The 26,423-nt window shown below is 35.7% G+C and overlaps 1 protein-coding gene across 6 annotated transcripts in view; it reads left to right on the plus strand.

The window, feature by feature from the left end:
- Positions 1-26,423, plus strand: part of HDAC9 (histone deacetylase 9) — a 912,538-nt gene that overhangs the window by 699,583 nt on the left and 186,532 nt on the right. The window lies entirely within an intron of this gene.

A 26,423-nucleotide genomic window follows, 5' to 3' on the forward strand; every position in this document is an offset into this window, starting at 1 on the left:
CATTTGACCTGCATGGTGCTTCAATACAAGTCTACACTTGCAAAGTTGTCTTAATTTTGTCTGGACTTAGAGCGAAAAGCCATTTTCTCAGAAGCATTTGTTGAAAAAAGGTAATTAACTAACTTCCTGGCTGCCTGAAGTAGTGGACAACAGTAGAGAAAAGAATAAACTAACCTAGTGCTTCCAGGAAAAATTGGGGAATGAGATGTGCATGTGGGCCATGAGAAGGCCCTTCGGATTCCTGAGAATCTAGAAGGTAGGGTTCTGTGCATTCTCAGAGTTGTGTTGACACTCAGGAAATACCTGAAAGGCCCTAAGCTCTCCTCTCAAGCTTACTGTGAGGCTGTGCTCAGAGGAAGTGAAGGCCAAAGTGGAGCTGTCAGTATTGAAAGTGCATCTGACAGAAAGTGCAGGGCCCCTAGTAGACACTGAGGACTGTTGATTGAGGGAGTTACGGAAATCTCTGTGCAGTCATATAACTGACCAGCTGCTAAATTAACCAAGCAGAGAGTTCAGTGCCACACTCAACGTAGAATACAGTCTTTATAGAATTAGTTCAGAAGAATCAGTAAGTGAGCAAAACAAGGATGACTAAGGAGCAGTGATAATCTGATTCCCAGAATGGCCTTGTTTTATTGCTCAAAATGCCCAGTTTGCAACATAAAATTATGAGACATGCAAGAAAACATATGAATTCACATGAAGAAATAACAAGCACCAGTAAAAGAAACCACATAAATAATATAAATGATAGTATAATTGTATTTTTGCAACTTTTATTCTCAGATGTAAAAGACAATTGCATAAAACAATAACCATAAATCAGTGTATAAAGATACAGTTTGTGTAACAGCAGCAGCATGAAGGAGTGCTTTGGGAATGGAGCTATATAACAGCAAAACAAAGCTTTTGGTTACTATTGAAAAGTGGCTAATGTCTGACCTAGAGTGTTAAAACTTTAGATGCTAATTATAGTCCACTGGGCAACAGGCAAGAAAATAACCAAAAATATATTAAAAGAAATGACAGGAAAATTAAAGTGGTACGCTAGTTAATATCTATTTAACTTAGAAGAAGACAGTGTAATAGAGGAGTTGAGAAACAAAATAAGGTGACATACAGAGAATGAATACCTAAGTCATTGTGCTAATTTAAAAGCCCACCAGCAACACATAAGAATTTCCAGGGCTCTCCCATTTGTCTGTATTTGGCATTTTCAGATTTTTAAATGTTTGCAGATCTTACATGAAAAGATGCTGAATATTATAAATCTTTAGGAAAGTGCAAATTAAAACCACAATGAGATGTCACCTCAGACCTGTCAGAATGGCAACAAATAATGTCGGTGAGGATATGGAGAAATGGGAACCCTTGTATACTATTGTGTACAATTTACATTGTATAATGTAAATTGGTACATTCACATGGAAAACAGTATGAAAGTTTCTCCAACAAATTGAAACTAGAACTACCATAGAATCCGGAAATTCAATTCCTGGGTATATTTCCAAAATCAAAACACTAAATGGAAAAGATACATGGACCCCTATATTCATAGCATCATTGTTGACAGTAACCAAGATACAGAGATAACCTAAGTGTCCATCAACAGATGAATGGGTAAAGATATGGTATATATACATAATGGAATATTACTCAGCTGTAAAAAGGAATGAAAATTTTCTGTTCGCAACAACTTGGATGGGCCTGGAGGGTATCATGCTGAGCAAAGTAAGTCAGAGAAGATAAATACTGTATATTTTCACTTATATGTGAAACCTAAAAAAATAAACAAGTAAATATAACAAAACAGAAATAGACTCACAGATACAGAAAATAAACAAGTAGATACCAGTGGGGACAGAAACAACATAGGGGAAGGAGGTTAAGAGGTATAAAGTCTTAGGTATAAAATAAGTATAAAGTATGGCATAGGGCTTATAACCATTATTTTATGATAACATTAAATAGAATATCTATAAAATATTGAATCACTGTGTTGTACACCTGAAATTGATATAATATTGTGAATCAAATATACTTCAAAAAATAAAAATACTTTAAATATATATTTTATATACTTATAAATTTCAGATACATTTATTAATAGAAATTCAGATAAATAATAAGTATTGTAAAATATATGCCAATCTTGTGGCTATAAAGTGTCACCTTACAATGAAGCTCTATTATTAGATGGCCAATATGAAATTGTTATATCCTTCTTAAACCTTTTATTAATATTTAATGCTTATCTCAAGTAAAGCCTATTGTCCTAAGTTATATTTTGTATTATACTGACATAGCATTGTTAGCTTTTCTTTCTTTCCTAGTAGTTTCTAGTCCGTTATTTACCATCCCTTTACGTGCGGAGTTTCTCTTTGCTGTATACTAACTCTATCTCGTGTAAATAGCTTAAGGCTGGATTTTGCTTCCTGATCTGATTATATATTTTAACTGAGGAGTTGAATTTATTATTGTACATTATGAGCAATAGTATACCTAAATGTATTTCTATTATTGTTTTTTGTTTTACTATTGTGTTCACCCTATCTTTCACTCACCCCTTGCTTTGTTTTTTATTGAAATGTTATCTCATTCTATATTACTTCTCATTTAAAAAAATACACAAGTTATTTCTATTATTTTATTCAATATAAGTTTAAAATTTAACCTATTTAATAAATCTTAAGCCACCAGGAAAGTCGAAGCATAATTGCTTTCTTTATCCTCCTCTAACAACACAAGAACTTTAGAATGTATTAAAGACAAATATCCTATCCTGATTTTATGCTATTATGATGTAGTACTTTAATTTTATCTCTTTTGTAAAAATATTATCACCAGACATTATTAAATAATATCACCAGACATTATTAAACTTTGAAATATCATCAGTTTCTTTATATTTTCCCACATATTTACCATTTTCCTTATTCAGCATTTATATTTGTATCTGAAACTTCCATTTATTGTTTTCTTTTCTTCCAGCACATTTTGAGAAGTTTCTTTAGTGATGGTTTTTCAATTTGTTTTAATCTATGATGTCTTTTTGCCCACATTCTTGAAAGATAGCTCTGTTAAGTGCACTAAGTTGATGGTTTCTCTCAGCACACTGAAGACCCTCCATCCTTTCCTGGCTTCCTGTCCTGTGTAAAACAGCAGTTACCAGTCCAGCCATCCTTTCTTATAGACAATATGTCTTTGTTGTCTAGTTTCTGACTTATTCTTTTTGAATTTTATATTCGTATTGTGCTTTCCATGTGTCTACTAGTGGGTTTTATTTATTCTTTTTCCATTTATTTTTATTAGTTGGAGGCTAATTACTTTACAATAGTGTAGTGGTTTTTGCCGTACATTGACATGAATCAGCCATGGATTTACATGTATTCCCCATCCTGATCCCCCCTCCCACCTCCCTCTCCACCCAATTCCTCTGGGTCTTCCTAGTGCACCAGGCCCGAGCACTTGTCTCATGCATCCAACCTGGGCTGGTGATCTGTTTCACCATAGATAATATACATGTTTCAATGCTGTTCTCTCTAAACATCTCACCCTCACCTTCTCCCACAGAGTCCAAAATCTGTTCTGTACATCTGTGTCTCTTTTTCTGTTTTGCATATGGGATTATCGTTACCATCTTTCTAAATTCCATATATATGCGTTAGTATACTGTATTGGTCTTTATCTTTCTGGCTTACTTCACTCTGTATAATGGGCTCCAGTTTCACCCATCTCATTAGAACTGATTCAAATGAATTCTTTTTAACGGCTGAGTAATATTCCATGGTGTATATGTACCACAGCTTCCTTATCCATTCATCTGCTGATGGGCATCTAGGCTGCTTCCATGTCCTGGCTATTATAAACAGTGCTGTGATGACATTGGGGTGCACATGTCTCTTTCAGATCTGGTTTCCTCAGTGTGTATGCCCAGAAGTGGTATTGCTGGGTCATATGGCAGTTCTATTTCCAGTTTTTTAAGAAATCTCCACACTGTTCTCCATAGCGGCTGTACTAGTTTGCATTCCCACCAACAGTGTAATAGGATTCCCTTTTCTCCACACCCTCTCCAGCATTTATTGCTTGTAGACTTTTGGATAGCAGCCATCCTGACTGGCGTGTAATGGTACCTCATTGTGGTTTTGATTTGCATTTCTCTGATGATGAGTGATGTTGAGCATCTTTTCATGTATTTGTTAGCCATCTGTATGTCTTCTTTGGAGAAATGTCTGTTTAGTTCTTTGGCCCATTTTTTGATTGGGTCATTTATTTTTCTGGAATTGAGCTTCAGGAGTTGCTTGTATGTTTTTGAGATTAATCCTTTGTCTGTTTCTTCATTTGCTATTATTTTCTCCCATTCTGAAGGTTGTCTTTTCACCTTGCTTATAGTTTCTTTTGTTGTGCAAAAGCTTTTAAGTTTCATTAGGTCCCATTTGTTTATTTTTGCTTTTATTTCCGATATTCTGGGAGGTGGGTCATAGAGGATCTTGCTGTGATTTATGTTGGAGAGTGTTTTGCCTATGTTCTCCTCTAGGAGTTTTATAGTTTCTGGTCTTACATTTAAATCTTTAATCCATTTTGAGTTTATTTTTGTGTATGGTGTTAGAAAGTGTTCGAGTTTCATTCATTTACAAGTGGTTGACCAGTTTTCCCAGCACCACTTGTTAAAGAGGTTGTCTTTTTTCCATTGTATATCCTTGCCTCCTTTGTCAAAGATAAGGTGTCCATAGGTTCATGGATTTATCTCTGGGCTCTCTGTTCTGTTCCATTGATCTATATTTCTGTCTTTATGGTACTGGCACAAAGATTTTATTGATTCAAAATTGTTTAAAATATATATGAGCAAAACCTAAGTTTAATATAAGCCTGTGATGATACTTTGTGATAAATCACCTGCATCAGACTGTAAGTAACCTTGCTGATTTCAATGATTAGCTTTCCATTTATGAAACAAATGTATAGAGAGCATATTTTCAGGTAAAAGTGGATACTATGGGGACGGAATAAAGCATAAAAGAGAGTGAGACTGAGGGGAAGTCTGATTCTGTTAGCTTTCATTGTCTGGAAGGCTTTACAGATTAACAAGGAGAGATTTGAGCTCAATGAAGTAATCGAATAATCACACAGAGAAGTGGGGAAATAGCACAGACAAGGAAAACGCAAATAGAGAATCTCTCTTGTACGGTGGAGTAAATAAGTCTTGGCATAGTTAAGGCACTGCAAGGAGGCCTGTGTGTCTGGAGTTATCTGTAGAGTGGCTAGCAAGAGATGATGTTAGAGCCAGATAATGGAATGCACAAACAAAAACACACACGAAATTATTTAGCTTACATGAATATGTGCATAGAAACTGAAGTTGCTCAGTCATGTCCAACTCTTTGCAACCCCATTGACTCTAGCCTACCAGGCTCCTGCATCATGGGATTTGCCAGGCAAGAGTATTGGAGTGGGTTGCCGTTTCCTTCATAGCAATTACGTTTTAAAACTGCTGCTTACAGTTAAAGGTGAATTGCCATTTCAAATACATCTTGCCAATAATTTGGGCCTTCTTAAATTTTTTTAGGCTGTTTTCTGGTCTAAAATGGTACATCAAATAAAGATGACATGGAATATTTGTGTTGACTCCTATTTTGACCAAGATCCTAAGCTGAGGACAGTGGATGTTAATTATGTATGATAGACACCTTTTAAATGGATTCAGTAAAAGGTAGTCAAATAGGCCTGCAATTATCTTACTTAATCCAGTTTATATACTGGAAACCAGACAAGAGAGATGTGATTGATGGACATTGTTTAAAAGGAATTTCAGTATTTTGACTGTTTTGCTCTGTTTCTTTACTTTCCCTAACATAAGCTAAGTGTGTAAGAGATGTGGAAGGGGTCAAGAAAATTGCTTATTCTGAAAGTGGGAGGAACAGCTTTTTAACCTTAGCTTAATACATGTTGAGTTACAGAAATTTGTAGGATCATTCTAGTTTACTACCAGGCTAGGGCATGAAAGAGTTCACTAGGGGCCCGACATATGTATCAGGAGTTTGGGAGCTGTGTGAAGAGAGAAGATGGCCCACGCTTGTCACCTGGAGAGTACAGAGTGGAGAGCAGGCTGAAACTGCCATGTGGCAGGTTGAGACAGCAGGTGAGCCGCTGACGTGGAGCTGACACTGTTGGTAGGACAAGGATTTTTTTATGGGCCAGTGGACACTTTGGGTGGAAGCCAGATGTGGTTCATCCTGGAAGTTTTTCTCCAAAGAGATCTACCATTCAAGACAAAAGCTGCTTAGGAGACTGTTTGGAGATGTTTGAAAAAGCTGATGAGGGCTTGTAAAGTCAGTCAGTGAGTGCATTGCCCATAACAGTGATTCCTTTGCAAACTGAAGGTCATTGACAGTGTCTCTGAAGAACTTGTGAGTGTTCCCATTGGAAGAGGGACAACGTTTGGATCCGCCATCACATGAAGAATCCAAATAGATCTCCAGATTGCATTGCTAATCCAAAACCTTCATCCTTTTTTATCCTTCCTACCCAAAGCTGGAAGATCCATAAGTGTAGCATGAAGTAGTAGAGCAAGAAAGAAAGAAAACAAACAAACAAAAAACCCTGTAAATTATATGGGAGCTTCTCAGGTGGCTCAGTGGTAAAGAATCTGCCTGCCAATGCAGGAGACACAGGTTTGATACCTGGGTTGGGATGATCCCCTGGAGAAGGAATTGACAACCCACTCCAGTACTCTTGCCTGGGAAATCCTATGGATAGAGGAGACTGGTGGGCTACAGTCCATGGGGTTGCAAAGTGTCAGCACACATAGCTTTTCACCCATTATTGGTCCCTGATTCACCAGGTCAGTGGCGAAACATTCTAATTTAGATGTGACATTAAAGAGTTTAACTGTACCTAACTGGACTTTTTAATATCTAAAGATGATACTGTTCATATAGCTGAAAGTGATCTGAAAAGCTGTGGAATATATCAGATAAACACTAAAGAAAGGCTAGTGCTGGGAGAGAAATAATGCTGTTTCCTTTTTATGCATTTCTAATTCAACCATAATATATGGCTGTATTAACTTTTTATTGCTGATGTAACAAATTGCCACACATTTATTGGCTAGAGACAAAGCTAATTTATTATTTTCAGTCCTGGAAGTCAGAAGAACTACACAGGTCTTATTGTAGCCTTGCTGACACCTTGATTTTAGCCCAGTGAGGCCTGTACAGTTCTCCAGCTTAATTAGGTTTTGGCAGAATTCATTTGAATATGATTGTGGAGACCATCTGGTCCCTATTTTCTGACTAGCTATCAGCTGGGGGACTGCAAGCAGCTTTTGGAGGCCTCTCTCTCTTCCTTGCACATCACAGAAGAGAAACCCTCTGTCTCAAAACTAGCAAGAGGGCCTAGATACCTTCTCAGGCTGGCATTTTTGTGAAATTTTTCCACCATTGCCACTCTCTCAGACCTTTTAAGAATACATATAATTTGGGGAACTTCCCTGGTATTCCAGTGGTTAAGACTCCGTGATCCCACTGCAGGGTGTATGAGTTCTATCTGATCAGTTAACTAAGTTTCCACACGCAGGGCAGCGTGGCCAGAAAAAGAAAATGCATATAATTTGAACAGGACCACCTTTATAATGCTAACTACCTTTTCCATCTCAATATCTGTCATAGTAATCATATCTGCTATCATATCTTTTGTCACTGAAGGTAATATTCATAGATTCTAGGAATTAGTAAATTGAAATTTGGGGGGGACTTATGGAGAAGACTCTTGAGAGTCCCTTGGACTGCAAGAAGATCCAACCAGTCCATCCTAAAGGAGATCAGTCCTGGGTGTTCATTGGAAGGACTGAAGCTGAAGCTCCAGTACTTTGGCCACCTGATGGAAAGAACTGACTCACTGGAAAAGATTCTGATGCTAGGAAAGATTGATGACAGGAGGAAAAGGGGACGACAGAGGATGAGATGGTTGGATGGCATCACTGACTCGATGGACATGAGTTTGAGCAAGCTTTGGGAGTTGGTGATGGACAGGGAAGCCTGGTGTGCTACAGTCCATGAGGTCAAAAAGAGTCAGACATGACTTGAGTAACTGAACTGAACACCTTCCATAAATAATTACTCAAAATTCAAAGTAGATTCATTCTTAATATTCTTACTGTGTATGGCTGTAAGCTATTTAGTAATCACTTGAGAGTTTTCAAAACTAGATAATATAATTTATTTTTTAATCAAAGTGTAGTGTACGTTGAATATTCAGATTTTTAAGGATGAAGTCATTTGACAAACATCTGTAACCTGACTACCACCACAAGTTACTTGGTGTGTAAATTATCCCCCATGCCCTTTGGCAGTCACTTTCCAGTCACTTTTCACCAATAATTTTCCCGATAGTCACCTAATTTTTCCTATAATGGAACTTTATATCTTTATAAGTTTATATGATGGTATATGATATAAAGAAAATTTTCTGAGGCTACTTTCACTTAATATAATGTTTATGAAATACTTTTGTTCTCTTTATCTTATCCTTAACTCTACATTATTTTATAATATGTTTTTCATGTATTAGCTCTCCATAGTAAAGTATCATTACTTTTGCTTTAGTAGTGGACAGTTTTTAAACAGATTTAAAGAGTTTATGTGTCTTTGTGTGTGTGTGAGAGAGAGAGGGACAGAGAGAGATTATGTGTATACATATATAATATAAAGATGATTTATAAAAGGTCTTTTATGTTTGCACACATATTTAGTATTTCTGGTGTTCTGTATTCATTTGGGCAGATGCAGGCTTCCATCTGGTATCATTTCCTTTCAGGTTGAAGAATTTCCTTCAACATTCCTTGTGTTTCAGTTCTACAGAATGGCAACTACGTCTCTCATCTTTTGTTCATAAGAAAATGTTTTTCTTTTCCTTTAATCTTGGAATGATATTATCATTTGATATAAAGTTCATGTTGACAATTATGTCACACTTTAAAGATATCCTTCTAGTATTTTTTCCCTTTTCTGATGATGAGAAATCAGTTGTCATTCTTGTCATTGACCTCAATAATTTATTGATTTAATGCATGTTTTTTCTCTCTGTCTTCATGACCTTTATTTACTTTTGTTTTTTAGTAGTTTGGTGATTAGATATAGGTTTATCTGTCTTTATCCTGGATGGAGTTAACTGAGCTTCCTATATTAGTGGCGGCTTGTTTTTGATAAAATTTGGAAAACTTTTAGTTAATATTTTTTAAAATATTCTATTCTGCCCCATTCTCTATATCCTCTGTTTCCTAGAGTTCTGTTATATGTTTACTCGATGACACCATCCCACTAGATATTGAGGCTCTTCGTTTTCTTCAGTCTTTTTTTTTTCTTCTCTGTATATCTGTCTGGATATACAGATAGATATTTTTCTTGATATACAGATATTTTTCTTGAACTATTTCTAAGTCCTTGTCTTCTGTTGTGTCTGAGCTGCCATTAGTCTCATTCAAATGCTTTTTCATTTTCCATTTAGTTCTTTTTCACAGCTTCTGGATGTCCTTTGAAATTCTCTTCACCATTGTGTCCCTCTTCATCATCTTCCCCTGTAGATTCTTTAATATATCGGTCATAATTATTTAAAAATGTTTTTCTAGTAATTCTAATTTATGAGTCACTTTTGAATATGTTTCTATTACCCTATTTTTTACCTGATGATAAGTCTTGTTTGTTTGCTTCTTTGTCTTGTAATGTTTGAATATATGCTAGACATTGTGTTTAAAATTCCAGGATAGGCTACAAAGGGCTTGTTTCACTGAAGTTTGATTCTTTTACAAATTTCTTTGTGCTCAAAGCTCTTCAGTGATTTAAAGAAAAGCTTATGTTTTTGTTTATTCGGTGATTTACTTTTACTTTTGCAGGACTGAAGTTTTGTGCATCATTTTTCCTTCTAATCAGATGTGGATCTCCAAAACAAATATATTTTTGAGAGGATGTTGAGGTTCTTTCCTGTTGCAAGAAAATTCTTTCCTCTCACACTCATAAGGGATAAATGCAGATAGTTAGGATGAGGCCGTATTGACTTCTTTCTCTATTTGATGTTTCAGTGTTAATGAAGAAAGGACAAATATGTGACTAATATACTCTCTGTGCATACATTGTGGATGAAATCTAATTATCAGAGAAAGGGAGAAACCTTGGCAGTTGTTTGTTTACTCTTGACCTTTTCACCTCTTGTTATAACAAGTGCTCCCACTTTTTCTGAAAGCTCTTAAATTAGCCAACTTTGGACTGACTTATATCTCTGAATATGGAGTAAGAAGTGGCAACCCACTCTATATTCTTGCCTGGAAAATTCCTAGATAGAGGAGCCTGGTGGGCTGTAGTTCATGGGGTCACAAAGAGCTGCACATGATTGAGCATGCCCGCCTACATGCCATAGCTCTGAATATGGACAAACATACAAATACTTAAACGCTCTTGGATTCACTAACAGGTGAGCCTACGTCTTACTAATACTCTCTGCTCAGGAACCAAGACTTGTTGCCTCGTTGGCCTGCCTGTGGTGTCCCCACTGCCCAGTTTGCTTCTTTCTAGGCTTTTATTCTGTCCATCTGCTTTTCTGATGGATAGTATTTCAGTTTCTAGTTTGTAGTTTTAATTGCCTGCCCCAGGGTAATTGAATCTGCCTATTTCCAGTCTTTCCATCTGGTTCTTGGTTTTGGACTGTCCAGACTCCATTACTTGTATGTGATTTAGCTCATACTGACTAAAATTGCTACATATTCCTTCAGACTCTGTCTACAGCTTTCTGTCCTCTAAACCATGCTGAACTCTTCATCCCTGATACTACTATGTAATTTTAGTCAAAGTCCTGATGATATTTTAAAAATAACTTAGATGAGAAAGAATGCTTCCTGAAACAAATTCCAGTCTCAAATTTATCATTTACTTGCAAAGTGTTTTATTGCTCTATAATCACCTCAATATTTAAAGTATAGAACAAATAATATGTAATGGGAACAGATCTTCCTACTAATTTGTTTGTTTTTTATCTTTTGATAATATTAAGTTTGATACCTGCTGATTTATGTATAATGCAGATGTTTCTTTTGTTTCAATTTCTGCAAAAGACATTGTTTGGCTTTTTGACAGCAGTATTCAAATCACACATATCATACACACTTGGAGAGCATAAGTATTTTACACTTTCCTAATTTTTATATAGCATTAAATTTCATACACACACACACATACACACACAAACTTATGAAGTGAGAACCCCAGTCAATTGAGTTGGTGTTCATTCTACATAATGCTATATAATTTAATTTCTTCACTTGAAGTTTTGATTCAGTTGCCTAGTTTTGACTGACTTGACCAATTTAATTGTTGGTAGCTATTCTTGTTATAGTGTATGGCCATAGAGAATTAGAATCTAATACAAAAATAAAATTTACAATCGGAGGAAGAATAATATGGCCAAAGTTAAAGATCATCTATGTGAAGAACCTAGACATTTTAATAATAGTTATTATATGTACATTACTACTCCTAACTTTTTGAAACTTCATATATGTAATTGAATACACCAAAAGATACTGGGAATATTAGATCCACTATTGAGTGAATGAGAATCTGCTGTAGTAAGATATGAGCATAATGACAAAGGTGGTATTATCATGGGACATTTGTTGAGAACAGTCTTTTTCTTCTAGTATAATCTATGCTCAGGTCTTGGTCACTACTATTATCTTACTGTTATTATAATATCATATGGTTTTAGTTGCTATTATTATAATCTCATACTATTATTTTGTGCTAGTATCTTAGAATGGGCTTCCCAGATGGTTCAGTGGTAAAGAATTTGCCTGCCAGTGCAGGAGATGTGGGTTCAATCCCTGGATTGGGAAGATCCCCTGGAGGAAGAAATGGCAACCCACTCTAGTATTCTAGCCTGGGAAATCCCATGGACAGAGGAGCCTGGCAGGCTACAGTGCATGGAGTCACAAAAGAGTTGAACACGACTTAATGACTAAACAAGAAAAGTCTTCTTTGAAGGCTGTGATCATTTGTCTTAAAAAGTTGTTTTTTTGTTTTTTTGTTTTTTTTTTTTATTCTTAACCTATTGGCAGGACAGCTGTGGAGATGCAGACATTGAGAACACACTTGTGTACACGGGGCAGGAAGGAGAGGGTGGGATGAATAGAGAGTGTAGCATGGAAACATATTCATATACCATCTGTAAAATACATTGCCAGTGGGAACTTGCTTTATGACTCAGGGAGCTCAAACCAGTGCTCTGTGACAACCTAGAGGAGTGGTATGGGGTGAGAGATGGGAGGGAGGTTCAAGAGGAAGGGACATAGGTGCACCTACGGCTGATGTTGATTACAGCCAGAACCAACACATTATTGTAAAGCAGTTATCTTTTAATTAAAAATAAATTTTTTAATTGTTTTTTTTTTTTTTTTTTTTTTTTTGGTTCTTAAAACAACAAGCTTTCTTTTGCCCTAATTCTTTTTTTTTCCCAGAAAATTTTCAAACTGAGGTTCTATTTACATGATGAAAAAAATACCTGATTTTTTTTTTTTTTTTTTGGTCACTGTGGTCCAAAAACAAGTCATGTTTCAAAGAGTGCAGAGAATTGAATTGTTGGGCCTTGTATCAACTGAAACTGCTGATTGATAAACTAAACAAATTGCTTTCAGTAAGTTATTAATGCCTTACCAAGACCCACATCTTGATGATTCCCACCCCCCAACAAAAATTTCCTCATAGTGGATCCATTGTTGTTACTTTCATACAGGGCTCAACTTAGATTATGTGTAATATAAGTACCATCAAGTGCTCCGTCTCCTTTCCACTAGGAGACTGTTTTTTTCTTGACTGTGTTTATTCGTATCTATAGTCACATCTTTGCCAGGCTCAAGGCTGTGGGCAGTATGGGCCACAGATGCCAGACTTCCTATGAACTGGTTTCCAGTGCTGTCATCAAGCTCTTTGCTTCTGGATTCTTCAGGGAGCAGGGCTGGCAGCTGTGCATATGCTTTGGGGTCTACCATTCAGTTAAATTGCTAATGCCGGACTCCTGTTTTCCTGGCTCCCTTAAGTTCACTCAAAGAAACAAAATGGTATTCCCATATGTCCCATATTGGTTTTTTGGCAAATCTCCATACCTCCTTTAACCTCTCAGATTCTAGAATGTAAGAGACAAATTTTCTTTGTGAAGCTTCCTTCCCTCAGAGGCTGTAGACGAATAGCACTGATTCTAAAGCAAACTCACTTTAGAATGTCTTTTCTGAGGCTTAAGTTGACTAGTTCTAAGGACTATAATAGTGTATTCCAAAATATGCATCCCAGTGAACTGAAGTTAAAGGTAACCTGAAATGATTACTAATTTGAATGTCAGATTTTAGAATTGGTTCTGGGGGATCAGTGGGTAAAGTGTCTGCCTGCCATGTGGGAGACCCAGGTTTGATCCCCGGGTTGGGAAGTTTCCCTGGAGAACGAAATGGTAACCCTTTCTAATACTCTTGCCTGGAAAATTCCATGGACGGAGGAGCCTGGTAAGCTACGGCCCATGGGATTGTAAAGAGTCACAAATGACTGAGTACCTTTACTTCTCAGTTATTATAGAAGCTACCCATTAATGAGTATTCAGGCATTCTGCAGTATAGTGTTTTATCCTCATATTCCTGTTAATTCCTTCTTGTCAAAAAGAATCAGACAACTAGGTTTTTAATTTTTATCCAGAAAATTAACAGTAAAGCTGTTATATAGTACTTATTAGAGATTTGTGAAATTAAGCAGAAGAGGATAAAGTCTACCATTTGTTAGTATTACATTCCTAAGATGATATAATTTGATGCCGTCTCTCTTTCTGATAAAGACAGAGTAGGGAAACTAATTATTTATGACATTTAGTAGACATAATGCATTTCTTTTTACTTCTAATAAGATTATATTCCAAAAATTTAAAGCTGGGAAAGGGGACTCTTTAACTTTCACATTATTGTTGCCATGTGATAATTCATGTGCAACTGTTTCATTGCAGATACTAGTGTAGCTGAAGAAAAGGACCTCAGAATACACCAAAGATAGGTGACTCACAAGGTGATAGAGAATTCTGATGGACACTTTTGCATTATTCAGCTCTACCTAACAAAATTCAGGGATGTCTTTGGGGAAATCGTTATAAATGAAATGCTTAACAAGATGAGCAGTATTATTTATATTTTAAATCCTGTTACAACAAATATCATTACCAAGCTCCCCTTGCCAAAACAAAAAAAGAACAACAACAACAGCAAAAACCCAAGCAGATATAACAGACAACCCAATTAATTCAAGTAATGACTTTTAGAAACAGAATTTTAGTATAAAGGAGAACATTAGGATTTTCTATCCAATTAAATCTTTTAAAAGTATTATGTCTTTACCATGTTTTCTGATTTCCTAATCTTTGTACAACTTAATACATAGAATCAGAAGTTTATTACTATATATAATTTTTAAATGTGTGAAACCAGCTAATACATACTTATTTTCATTACTCTTTTGATCTGTCATCAGGTAAAAAGACTTGTACACTTGGCAGACACATTTACTAAGATGTTAGAAAAGGCACTTACAAGCAAAGAGATTTGTTGGGAGATAATTTATGCTATCCTAGTATTATCATGCAAATTACAGGTTCTAGCTGCATTTAGCTCTTCTTTTTTACTAGAGCCAAATAGCTTACACACTGATATATTTAGTAATTATTGTTATTATTGGATATCAAAGTAGGTTAAAATATTTCCAATTATTAAAAAAATCAGCCTACATGTAAGAAACATTTCTTAAAGTTAGTTTTAAAATTGATAATGCATCAATACAAGTCTGATATAGCTGGGATTTTGCCTTCAAATGAAGTATTTCAGGCATATAAATCACTGCATATGAATTTCCAGTTCAGTGAATGTATTGGAAGTAATAATTCAACCATCACATCTTTATTTGGAAATTCATGCTATTGAGTTTTTCCGTGCTGTGCTTGGTTTTGATACATATTATTTCACTAAGGATTGATACTTCAGTACATTTAGGAATACTTTAGTGGTAATACTTAGTCATTGGGAGGTAATTACTGAGCTCCAAATTAGCAGTGCACTTAAAGAGAAATTTTAAAAATAGAATTGCAATCAACTGGTCTGACATGCTCAGTTAGTCTTTGAATAGTAGGCAGTTACATTATACATAAAACATTTTTCTCAGCAGGACAGATTTCTTTGAGTTTTGTTCTTGTAACTTCCTAAAAGAGTTACATTTGAAATATTAAGTAAAAACATAATATTTGATCAAGTACTTCTAATAAAAAAACACAATCATCTAATTTTTTTGTCACTGTATAAATATCATATAGGCTTTCTGTACTCTGGTTTGCATGTACGCTTTTATAAGAATTAATTTCTTTTAATTGGAGGTGAATTGCTACAATATTGTGGTGGTTTTTGCCATACATTGACATGATTTAGCCATGGGTGTACACATGTCCCCCATCCTGAAACCCCTCCCACCTCCCTCCCTGTCCCATCCCTTTGGATTGTCCCAGTGCACTGCCTGGGAATGCCCTGTTTCATGCATGGAACTTGGACTGGTCGTCTGTTTCACATATGGTAATGTGCATGTTTCAATGCTATTCTCTCAAATCATCCCACCTCATCTTCTCCCACAGAGTCCAAAAGTTTGTTCTTTATATAAGTGTCTGTTTTGCTGTCTTGTGTATAGGGTCATCATTACCATCTTTCTAAATTCCATATATATGTGTTAATATACTATATTGGTGTTTTTCTGTTTTACTTAGTTCACTCTGTGTAATAGGCTCCAATTTCATCCACCTCATTAGAACTGATTCAAATGCATTCTTTATAAAAGCTGAGTAATATTCCATTGTGTATATGTACCACAGCTTTCTGATCCATTTGTCTGCCAATGGACATCTAGGATGCTTCCATGTCCTGGCTATTATAAGCAGTGCTGCAATGAACATTGGGGTACAAATGTCTCTTTCAATTCTGGTTTCCTCGGTGTGTATGCCCGCCAGTGGGATTGCTGGGTTGTTTGACAATTCAATTTCCAGTTTTTTAAGGAACCTCCACACTGTTCTCCATGGTGTCTGTACTAGTTTGCATTCCCACCAACAGTGTAAGAGGGTTCCCTTTTCTCCACACCTTCTCCAGCATTTATTGCTCATAGACTTTTGGATAGCAGCCATTCTGACCAGCAGGGGATGGTACCTCACTGTGGTTTTGATTTGCATTTTTCTAATAATGAGTGACGTTGAGCATCTTTTCATAATTTTTTAGCCATCTGTGTGTCTTCTTTGAAGAAATATCTGTTTAGTTCTTTGGCCCATTTTTTGATTGGGTCATTTATTTTTCTGGTATTGAGCTGCATGACCTGCTTGTATATTTTTGAGATTAATTCTTTGTCAGTTACTTCATTTGCTATTATTTACTCCTATTCTGAAGGCTGTCTTTTCACCTTGCTTATAGTTTACTAATTAAGTCCCACTTGTTTATTTTTGCTTTTATTTCCATTTGTCTGGGAGGTGAGTCAGAGGATCTTGCTGCGATTTATGTCAGAGAGTGTTTTGCTTACATTTTCCTCTAGGAGTTTTATAGTTTCTGGTCTTATATTTAGGTCTCTAATACATTTTGCGTTTATTTTTGTGTATGGTAGAAAGTATTCTAGTTTCATTCTTTTACAGGTAGTTGACCAGGTTTCCCAGCACCACTTGTTAAAGAGACTGTCTTTTCTCCATTGTATATTTTTGCCTCATTTGTCAAAGATAAGGTGTCCATAGGTGTGTGGATTTACCTCTGGGCTTTCTATTTTGTTCCATTGATCTTATTTCTGTCTTTGTGCCAATACCATACTGTTTTGATGACTGTAGCTTTGTAGTATAATCTGAAGTCAGGCAGGTTGATTCCTCCAGTTCCAATTATTCTTTCTCAAGATTGCTTTGGCTATTTGAGGTTTTTATATTTCCATACAAATTGTGAAATTATTTGTTCTAGTTCTGTGAAAAATACCGTTGGTAACTTGATAGGGTTTACATTGAGTCTGTAGATTGCTTTGCGTAATATACTCATTTTCACTATATTGATTCTTCCGATCATGAACATGGTATATTTCTCCATCTATTTGTGTCATCTTTGATTTCTTTCATCAGTGTTTTATATTTTTCTATATATAGATCTTTTGTTTCTTTAGGTAGATTTATTCCTAAGTATTTTATTCTTTTCATTGCAGTGGTGAATTGGATTGCTTCCTAAATTTCTCTTCCTGTTTTCTCACTGTTAGTATATAGGAATGCAAGGGATTTCTGTATGTTAATTTTATATACTTTGCTATATTCATTGATTAGCTCTAGTAATTTTCTGGTAGTCAAAATTAGTAAGTGGCTAAAGGGACTATTGCTATTAGAGGCAATATTAGTTTAAGCATTAGTTCATTGCTTATATTTCGAAATGTATAAAGTATCTTTGCTTCTCTCTTTTGTATTTGTTAACTCTGCTATACATTTTTTGTTTTTGTTTTTTTTTTACAATGTGTTCTTAACTTTCTAATTTGTTCTTTTCAGTGGTGATTAGCTCTTATTTTCCATAATTTCTGAAACCTAAATTATATTCATTGAAATTAGTAATGGTTCTTACTATCAATTGAATACCTACTAGGCATGATGATGTTAGATAAAATATACATTTCTGCTCTCTGTTCATCTGAACGAATGCAACAGGTAAAATAGTCAGATTATTTTGTACTTTGCAAAATCTGAGTTCCTGTCAGTTCCATGACAATAAACTGAGCTATGTGGAATAATTTGAACTTTTGTCATGCTGATTTAAAAAAATGAATCTTTAAAATGATTCCAGTGATTTGCTTGCTACTTTCTCTTTACTTGCCTGGGAAGAGTTTCACTATGCATGTAAGGAATACACAAATGAGTTTGACATTTTGATAAATTTAATCAGAAAATGCAAATTTCCTCTATTATGAAGATAATAAAAAATGATTGGATTCCTTTTCATCTCATTCAGATTCACTTTACATATAGATAGTGTCATCGATTCCTTTTCTTGAATGTCCCATGGCTATCTGTGGTGAGCAAATAATCTCCAGCATATCCTTATAGGAATACACCAGAGAACATTCTTTTTCTCTTTAACAAAAGAGAAGCATCAATAACTCATCTAAACAACTGCACAATAGGGATGTGAGCACACATTATTTGAAATGTTGTTCATGTTAATGATGTTCAAGTACTGCCACAGCTCTATGATTAGTCATGTTCATGACTGAAGAGAATGTAAAACTTGAAAAAACTTTTGAAAAATTAGATTCTTAAAATGCAAATTACATCACCATAAAATTGTTATTAATCCACAGAAAAGATATTTGGCATGTGTTTTCTCAGATAAACTGTTTGGTCTGCATAACTTTGAATAAAGTATAGAGCAAAGAATTTTTTCACAGAGTAAACAAAAATTCACAATTGGGTGGGATAATATGACATCTTTAGGTTTTACTACTATACTCTGAGATGCTAATAAAATATAAGAGATTAAGAATATCATACACACTCCAGATTTTGAGAGAACAAAATATTTCTTCACAAAATGAAAATCCTATCTATATTAGTATTAGTCACATTAGATGAGAAAATAATAAACCAAGCCCCTGAATACTTTATTGTATACACTGTATTTTTTCATAGTAACACTTTTGTGAGACTAGTAGAGTATTGAGGTCTTTGAAAATACAAAGCTTACTGAAAATTACTCACTGAAGATATATGTTCATTTTTGTTGAAATATAGTTGATTTGCAATGTTGTTTTAATTTCAGATGTACAGTAAAGTTAGGTATACATATTTCTACATTTTTTTTAAGATTCTTTCCCTGTGTAGGTCATTACAGAGTACTGAGTAGACTTCCCTGTTGTGTAAGTAGGTCCTCATTAGTCTCTATCTACATTAGTGTCTGTCTGTCAATCCCAGTCTCCTAATTTATCCCCTTCCCTTGCCCCACTGGTAACAATAAGTTTGTTTTCTACATTTGTGACTCTGTCTCTGTTAATAAGCCCATTTGTATCATTTTTAATTAGATTCCACATGTGAGTGATACTGTATGATATCTGTTTTTCTCTGTTTGACTTCACTCAGTATGAAGATCTCTAGGTCTATCCATTTGCTGCAAATGGTATTATTTTGTTCTTTTTTTTTTTATTATTGAGTAATGCTCCATTCTATATGTGTACTACATCTTCTTTATCCATTCCTCTGATGATGGACATTTAAGTTTTTTCCATGTCGTGACTATTGTAAATAGTTCTACAACATTGGGATATATATATCTTTTGGAATTATCATTTTCTTATGGTATATGGCTACGAGTGGGATTATTTGGTTATATGGTAATTCTGTTTTTAGTTTAGTTTTTTAAGGAACCTCCATACTGTTCTTCATAGTTGTTGTACCAATTTATGTTCCCACCAAGAGTGAAGGTGGGTTCCCTTTTCTCCACATCCTCTCCAGCATTTGTTATTTGTAGAATTTTTGATGGTGTCCATTCTGACCAGTGTGAGATGATACGTCATTGCAGTTTTGGTTTGCATTTCTCTAATAATTTACAATGTTGAATATATTTTCATGTGCCTTTTGGCCATCTGTTTGTCTTCTTTGGAGAAATGGCTATCTAGATCTTCTGTGCATTTTAAAATATGGTGTTTTTCTTCTTTTTTTGATAATGAGCTGCATAAGCTGTATATTTTGGAGACTAATCCTTTTTTGGTTGCTTCATTTGCAAATATTTTTTCCCATTGTGAAGGTTGTCTTTTTGCTTTGTTTCCTTTGCTGTGGAAAAACTTTTAAGTTTAATTAGATCCCATTTTTGTTTTTATTTTCACTACCCTAGGAGGTGAATCCTAAAAGATACTGCTCCAATTTATGTCAAAGAGTGTCCTGCTTATGTTTTCCTGTGAGAGTTTTATATTATCCAGTTTTATGTTTAGATCTTTAATTTATTTGGGTTTTTTTTTTTTGTAATGTGTTAGTGTTCTATTAGTAATTTCATTATTTTACAGTAGCTTCCCAGTTTTTCCAGCACTATTTACTGAAGCAGCGGTGTTTTCTTCATTGTATATTCTTTCCTTCTTTGTCATAGATTAGGTGATCATAGGTGGTGTGGTTTTATCTCTGGGTTTTCTATCCTGTTCCATTGGTCTGTATTTCTGTTTTTGTGTGAGTATCATACTGTTTTGATGACTGTAGTGTTGTAGTATAGTCTGAAGTCAGGGAACCTGATTCTTTCAGTCCTGTCTGTCTTTCTCAAGATTGCTTTGGCTACTTGGGGTCTTTTGTGTTTCCATACAAAATTTTTTTGTTGTTCTAATTCTGTGAAAAATTCCATTGGTAATTTGATAGGCATGCTTTGAATGTGTAGATTGTTTTGGGTAGTATAGTGATTTTCACAGTATTGATTCTTCCAATCTAGAACATGGTATAGCTCTCCATCTGTTTGTGTGGTCTTTGATTTCTTTCACTGGCATCTTATAGTTTTCTAAGTATTTTTGTCTCCTTAGGTAGGTTTATTCCTAGGTACTTTCTTCTTTTTGATGTCATGGTAAATAGAATTGTTTTCTCAATTTCTCTTTCTGATTTTCTGTTGTTAGTGTATAGAAATGTTAGAGATTACACGTATTAATTTTGTATCCTTCAAATTTACCAAATACATCAATGAGCTCCAGAAGTTTTTGGTGGCATTTTCAAGATTGTCTGTGTATAGACAAACCATGAGAATTTTATTTCTTCTTTTCCAATTTTGATTCCTTTTGTTTTGTTTTTGTCTCTGATTGCTGTGGCTAGAACTTCAACAAAAAACAAAATTGTGTTTAATAAAAGTGGCGAGAGTGGGTGTCCTTAATGTTTCCTCATCTCAGAGGAAATGCTTTCAGTTTTTCACCATTGAGAATGATGTTTGCTGTGGGTTTGTCGTATTTGGCTTTTATTGTATTGTGGTAGGTTGCCTCTGTGCCTGCTTTCTGGTGAGTTTTTATCATAAATGGTGGTTGTACTTTGTAAAAAGCTTTTTCTGATCTATTGAGATGATCATATGGTTTTTATTCTTCAGTTTGTTAGATTGAATTTCATATATTGAAGGATCCCTTCATTTCTAGGATAATTCCCACTTGATCATGGTATGTGACCCTTTTAATGTGTTGTTGGATTTGGTTTGCTAGTATTTTGTTGAGGATTTTTGCACTTAAGTTCATCAATAATATTGAACTATAATTTTCCTTTTTGTGGTATCTTTGTCTGGTTTTGGTATCAGGGTGATGGTGGCTTCATAGAAAGCTCCTTCCTCTGCAGTTTTTTGAAGAGTTTCAGAAGGACAGGTTTTAATCTCTCTCTGAATGTTTGATACAATTCACTGTGAAGCCATCTGGTCCTAGACTTTTTGTTTGTTGAAAGTTTTTAATCACAATTTAAGTTTTAGGACTTGTGATTGATTTATTCAAATTTTCTTTTTCTCCTTGATAATATTTGTTCTTGAGCTAAGGAAAAACCTGGCTCATGCAGTGTCATGCACAACAAATGTTTGTGCCAGACAATAAGGCAAAACTAATGCAAAGAAAATGCAGAAACATACAAAACAAATTTATTGTCAAGAGACACAGAATCCAGTGTGAAAATCAGATATTTTCATAAGGATAAAAAAAGTAATTTTAAAGCATTTTCCACAATAGTTCATCAATAAAAGATTCCATTAATTTTAAGGAGCAACATATTTTATGTGTTTCTCAGAAGATGCTACTAAGTCTAATAGGCAGCCTCCTACAAAAAGCTGGTATGCCAAAGCTGTAATGTTGAGAGAAGGAAGAATTTGTAGCTGAGGTGAAAGCAAAGGACCAAAGGGATTAAAACCTGGGTAGTATATTCATAAGTTGTTTTATCATTCTTTATGGATTGCTAGTCACTATGTAACTACAGTCACTGTGTACGTATAGAAAATAAAAAGGTGAACTAAGTCATAGGGTGATGATCCCACTGTGAAGAGCTGGTGTGTGGGACACTAAAGATATAAATCACAATAATAAAAAATAATAATTCAATCATACTAATTATTCTCAAAAAAGGTTCTGCAGACCTCTAAGGTACTTTATAGAGGAAACTGTTAGTGAGCTGTAAGACTCAGGCATGGTTTCTATGGGCAAGCAGGGTTGGAGCCAAAATGTGCAGAACAGGATATCCTGGTAGAAGAGAGGGGTAGGTAAGAGGAGGACATTTCATACAGAAATAGGAGCGTGTGCAAAGGCTTATGGCTAGGGAAACAAGGCTCATTGCTAGGGAAACACTGGAAGCATCTAAAGACTGCTGTAGCTGGAGTGAAGAAAGCAAAGTGGATGGTAGTACAAGATGAAGTTGAAGAGGTTGACAGGGGCCAGGTCATGTATGCAGTATTGTTGCTGTTGTTCAGTCACTACAGTCGTGTCCAACTCTTTGTGATCCCCTGCACTGCAGCCAACCAGTCTTCTCTGTCCATGGAATTCTCCAGACAGGGATACTGGAGTGGATTGCCACTTCTCCAGGGAATCTTCCCACACCAGGGATCGAACCTACATCTCCTGCATTGCAGGCAGATTCTTTTACATATGGTATTGGTCAGTAGTAAATAGATAGAGTTTATTATGGAAGGATGAGGAAGTTTTATTCTAATTGCTTCTGTTTACTAAGTTCAGTGAGAAGTAAAGTCTTGACAAGTTTAAAGGTTGAGTAAGGGTTAATGGAGATTTGAAGAAAGAAAAGAAGGTAGAAATACCATATGAGAGACTTAGAGAGTTAATCAACTAGGGAATATAGTGTAATTCCTGGGCATTATGAAGAACCTACTGAAGTTTTAAATCATGAGTTTAAAGGAAGACCAGTTGTGTGACTTTTATATATGTTTTAGTGCAGGAAGGGAATGGCTACCCACTCCAGTGCTCTTGCCTGGGAAATCCCATGGACAGAGGAGCCTGGCAGGCTAGGGGTTGCAGAGGCTCCAACGTGACTGAGTAGCTAACACTTTCACTTTAGGTGCAGGAACAGAGCAGATGCAAGTTGTATTTAATCAGTTTTAATTTTAACAGGAGAGTATGTTGAAGGAAGAAAAGGACAAAGCAACTAAAATTATGTTATGGACTGATTGTTTTGTTCCCCAAATGTATATGTTGAAGCCGTTAACTCCCATGTGATTGTATTTGTAGAAAGGGTCTGTAAGAATATGTTAAAGGTTGCATAATTTCATGAGAGTGGGACCTTAATGCAGTAGAGTTGGTGCTGTTCTAAGACATGGAGGAGGCACCAGAGTTCTCTCTGTGCTTATAATCATGAGCCTAGAGAATGGCCTTATGTGAGGACTCCAGGGGAAAAGGAGACAGATCCACAAGCCAGGAAGAAAGCCCTCAACAGAAACCAAATCCTGCCCGACCTTAATCTCAACTTCCAGCCCCCAGAACTATGAGAAGTAAACTTATGTTGTGTAAGGCATGCAGACCATGGTATTTTATTTTGGGAACTTGAGCAGACCAACATACTGGGGGAGTATGTTGGAAGGGAAAAGGGACAAGTTGTTTAAATTTACATGCAGAGAAGTAAATATAATGATGGACTCTAAAGTCTCAGCCATATTAGGAGGGAAGTAAACATGGTGGTAGGGATTGCATGATGTATATTGTATGTCAAAAGTTTAGTAAGGCCAAAGAATTGGAAATCCCAGTGCAGTTGAAGCTTCAACTGGAAAATAGGAGAGTAGGGTATTTGACATTGAGATTTTGGAAGATATGTCATTATTTATTGGCAATGACAAAGTCTAGGAGTATGACTATAAACAGAAGACAGATTTATGGAAGGCAGGGAGTCAGAGAACTAAGAAATCAGGATATTGAGTGGGTTGTCTGTGTGGTTATTGAAATCACAAATTAACAGAGGAGTGATGGAGACAAAGGCGGAAATTCAGAAGGTAAAATATGCAAGGAATGGATATACATATAAGTACAGAGGTATGAGTGATATTTAAAAGCAAAATCAACAGGAATTGGTCATGAATTAAAATGAGATAGAGGAAGAATTGGCTTCCCAAGTAGCTCAGCTGTTAAAGACTCTGCCTGCAATGAAGGAGCCGCAGGAGGTGTGAGTTTGATCCCTGGGTTGGGAAGATCCCCTGGAGAAGGGCATGGCAACCTACTCCAGCATTCTTGCCTGGAGACTCCCGTGGACAGAGGAGCCTAGCGCACAGAACATCTCAGAGGATGAATAGGGAGAGGGAGCCGTTAAGGATGCTCGCTGGTTCATGACTTGAGCTACAGGATGAATCATGGTATCACTGGTGAGTTAGAGAAGGCTGGGAGAAGATCAGTAGTTTGACTCTGGACGTTCTAAATTGGAAGTGTTCTTGGGATATCCCAGTGAATATATCAAGTAAGTAGCCTGGTATTTGGGTCTGATGCTTAGAGCAAACTTGATCCTGGAAATAAAAATCTGTGAAATATTGGATGATGGGTAGTAATTGAGTTCCGTGAGAGTGGTGGCATTGTTTACAAAGTAAGTGTAGAGAGAGGACGAGCCTAAGACTGGGGCCTGAGTAACTTCAGTATTTAATGAGCAGATTGAGAAGCTTGAGCCTTAAGGGACACTGATTCAGAAGTGGAGAGATAAGGAAACCAAGAGAAAATGGAGTCACAGATGACAAAGGAAAGAGACTGTTTTAAAAAGGAAGATGTGGCAAATAGTGGTGCACGCCAATGAGAGACCAAGTAGGCCAAGAGCATAAAAATGTCATTATTTAGTGATATGGAGGCTATTGGTGACCTTAGTAAGAGCTTCTTTAGTGAGCTAATGGAGGTGCAAGACATATTAACGATAGGTGACTGAAGCAGAGGTGAAGAAAAGACAGAGAGAGAAAGCAGGATAGACCACCTTTTCAAGATTTTTAGCATTAAAAGGGGAAGAAAAGAAGTGTGACAGTAAGGATTAATGGAAATAAGGATGGAGATACATATTATGTGTGTGTGTATTTGTATTATCTCAGTTAACATATATGTATATAATTTTATTTTCAAGATGGCATGAACTTGAGCCTATTTAAATTTTGATGAAATGAATACAATTGGGAATTTTAACATGAATTTAATATGTTATTGAGGAAAACACTAAATGATAGTGGGAAAGTAGGAGGGGATGTTATTCTAACCACAGTTTTAGAGAGAGATTCTGAGAGAACTAGCAATCCTCTAGTGCAACAAGAGGGAAAGAGAGCTGGATTGCCCCAGAACTCAGTCATCGTCTTGTGTTCTGCTTGCTCTCTTTCTGGGCTATCTAGTCCTTTTTTCTATAAGAGAGTGTTGATGGGGGTTGGCGCAGTGGGCTTCACGTTCTCAAAGCAGCCAGGAGACAGGAGGACACAAAGTTCATCTGCTGCCGCAGGCAGGTTGGTGAGATGTGAGAGAGAAAATAACTGCTGCCTGGCCAGACTATGGGAGAGGCAGCCTTTCCAGCTTTCAGCTAAGAGAATGCAGGCGCAGGGCCCTCAGAAAAGACTGGGGAAATGTAGGTGACGTCTCCATTCCTGAGAACACATTTGAAAATATGGGTACATCAAAATGAGTAAGGAAATATTTGTTATTGGCAATAAGATAATTTTCAGTCTAAAACCAAGCAGTTCAGTAAAGTGGTAGAGGTTACTGAAGAAAACTATATAGTGAAAGACAGACCTTTTGTTCAAATTTGGCTGTAAGAGAAAAGAGGAAAGTGGAAATAAATTCTATTTATTAATTCTATTAATAAATTTTATTTGTCTTCTGTAATCTAGCTAGTTACCTGTACAATTTCACTTCCATTTTGTTCCTTAGGGTGAACTCTATTCAGGTTGATTTTCTGTACATAATGTTTTTGAAAATCCTTTTTTCTGAACTATTTTTCATTTATGCTTTACCCCTGCCCAGACTATCAGTTAAGTCCTTTTTCACCTTTGTGAACATGATTCTACTTGTTAGATCCTTTAAAATTTACCTTTCAACCTTCTCTTTGTTTTATATTTTTTCACTTTGGAATAATTGATGTTTGTTGTAAAATCATTTGGAAAATACTTGAAATTTTTAAGTAAATGTAACCCACATAATACCATCACACAGATAGATCATACTGTATATATTATTTTTAACACTAATACTTCTAAAATTGCTGTCATTTCTGTTCTGCTAAATATCTGTAACAGCAAAATTTTAATGACTGTGTTAATATTCTGTTGTATAGATGGACCATATTTCATTTAACCATTTGCCTAATATTAATTAGATAATTTTCATTTTTCTGATTGTAAATAAAACGTAATCTTTTACACAAACATTTGTCTACACAATAACACCTTT

This window comes from Muntiacus reevesi, chromosome 6 (genome assembly GCF_963930625.1).
Source record: "Muntiacus reevesi chromosome 6, mMunRee1.1, whole genome shotgun sequence".
NCBI classification, from domain to species: Eukaryota; Metazoa; Chordata; class Mammalia; order Artiodactyla; family Cervidae; genus Muntiacus; species Muntiacus reevesi.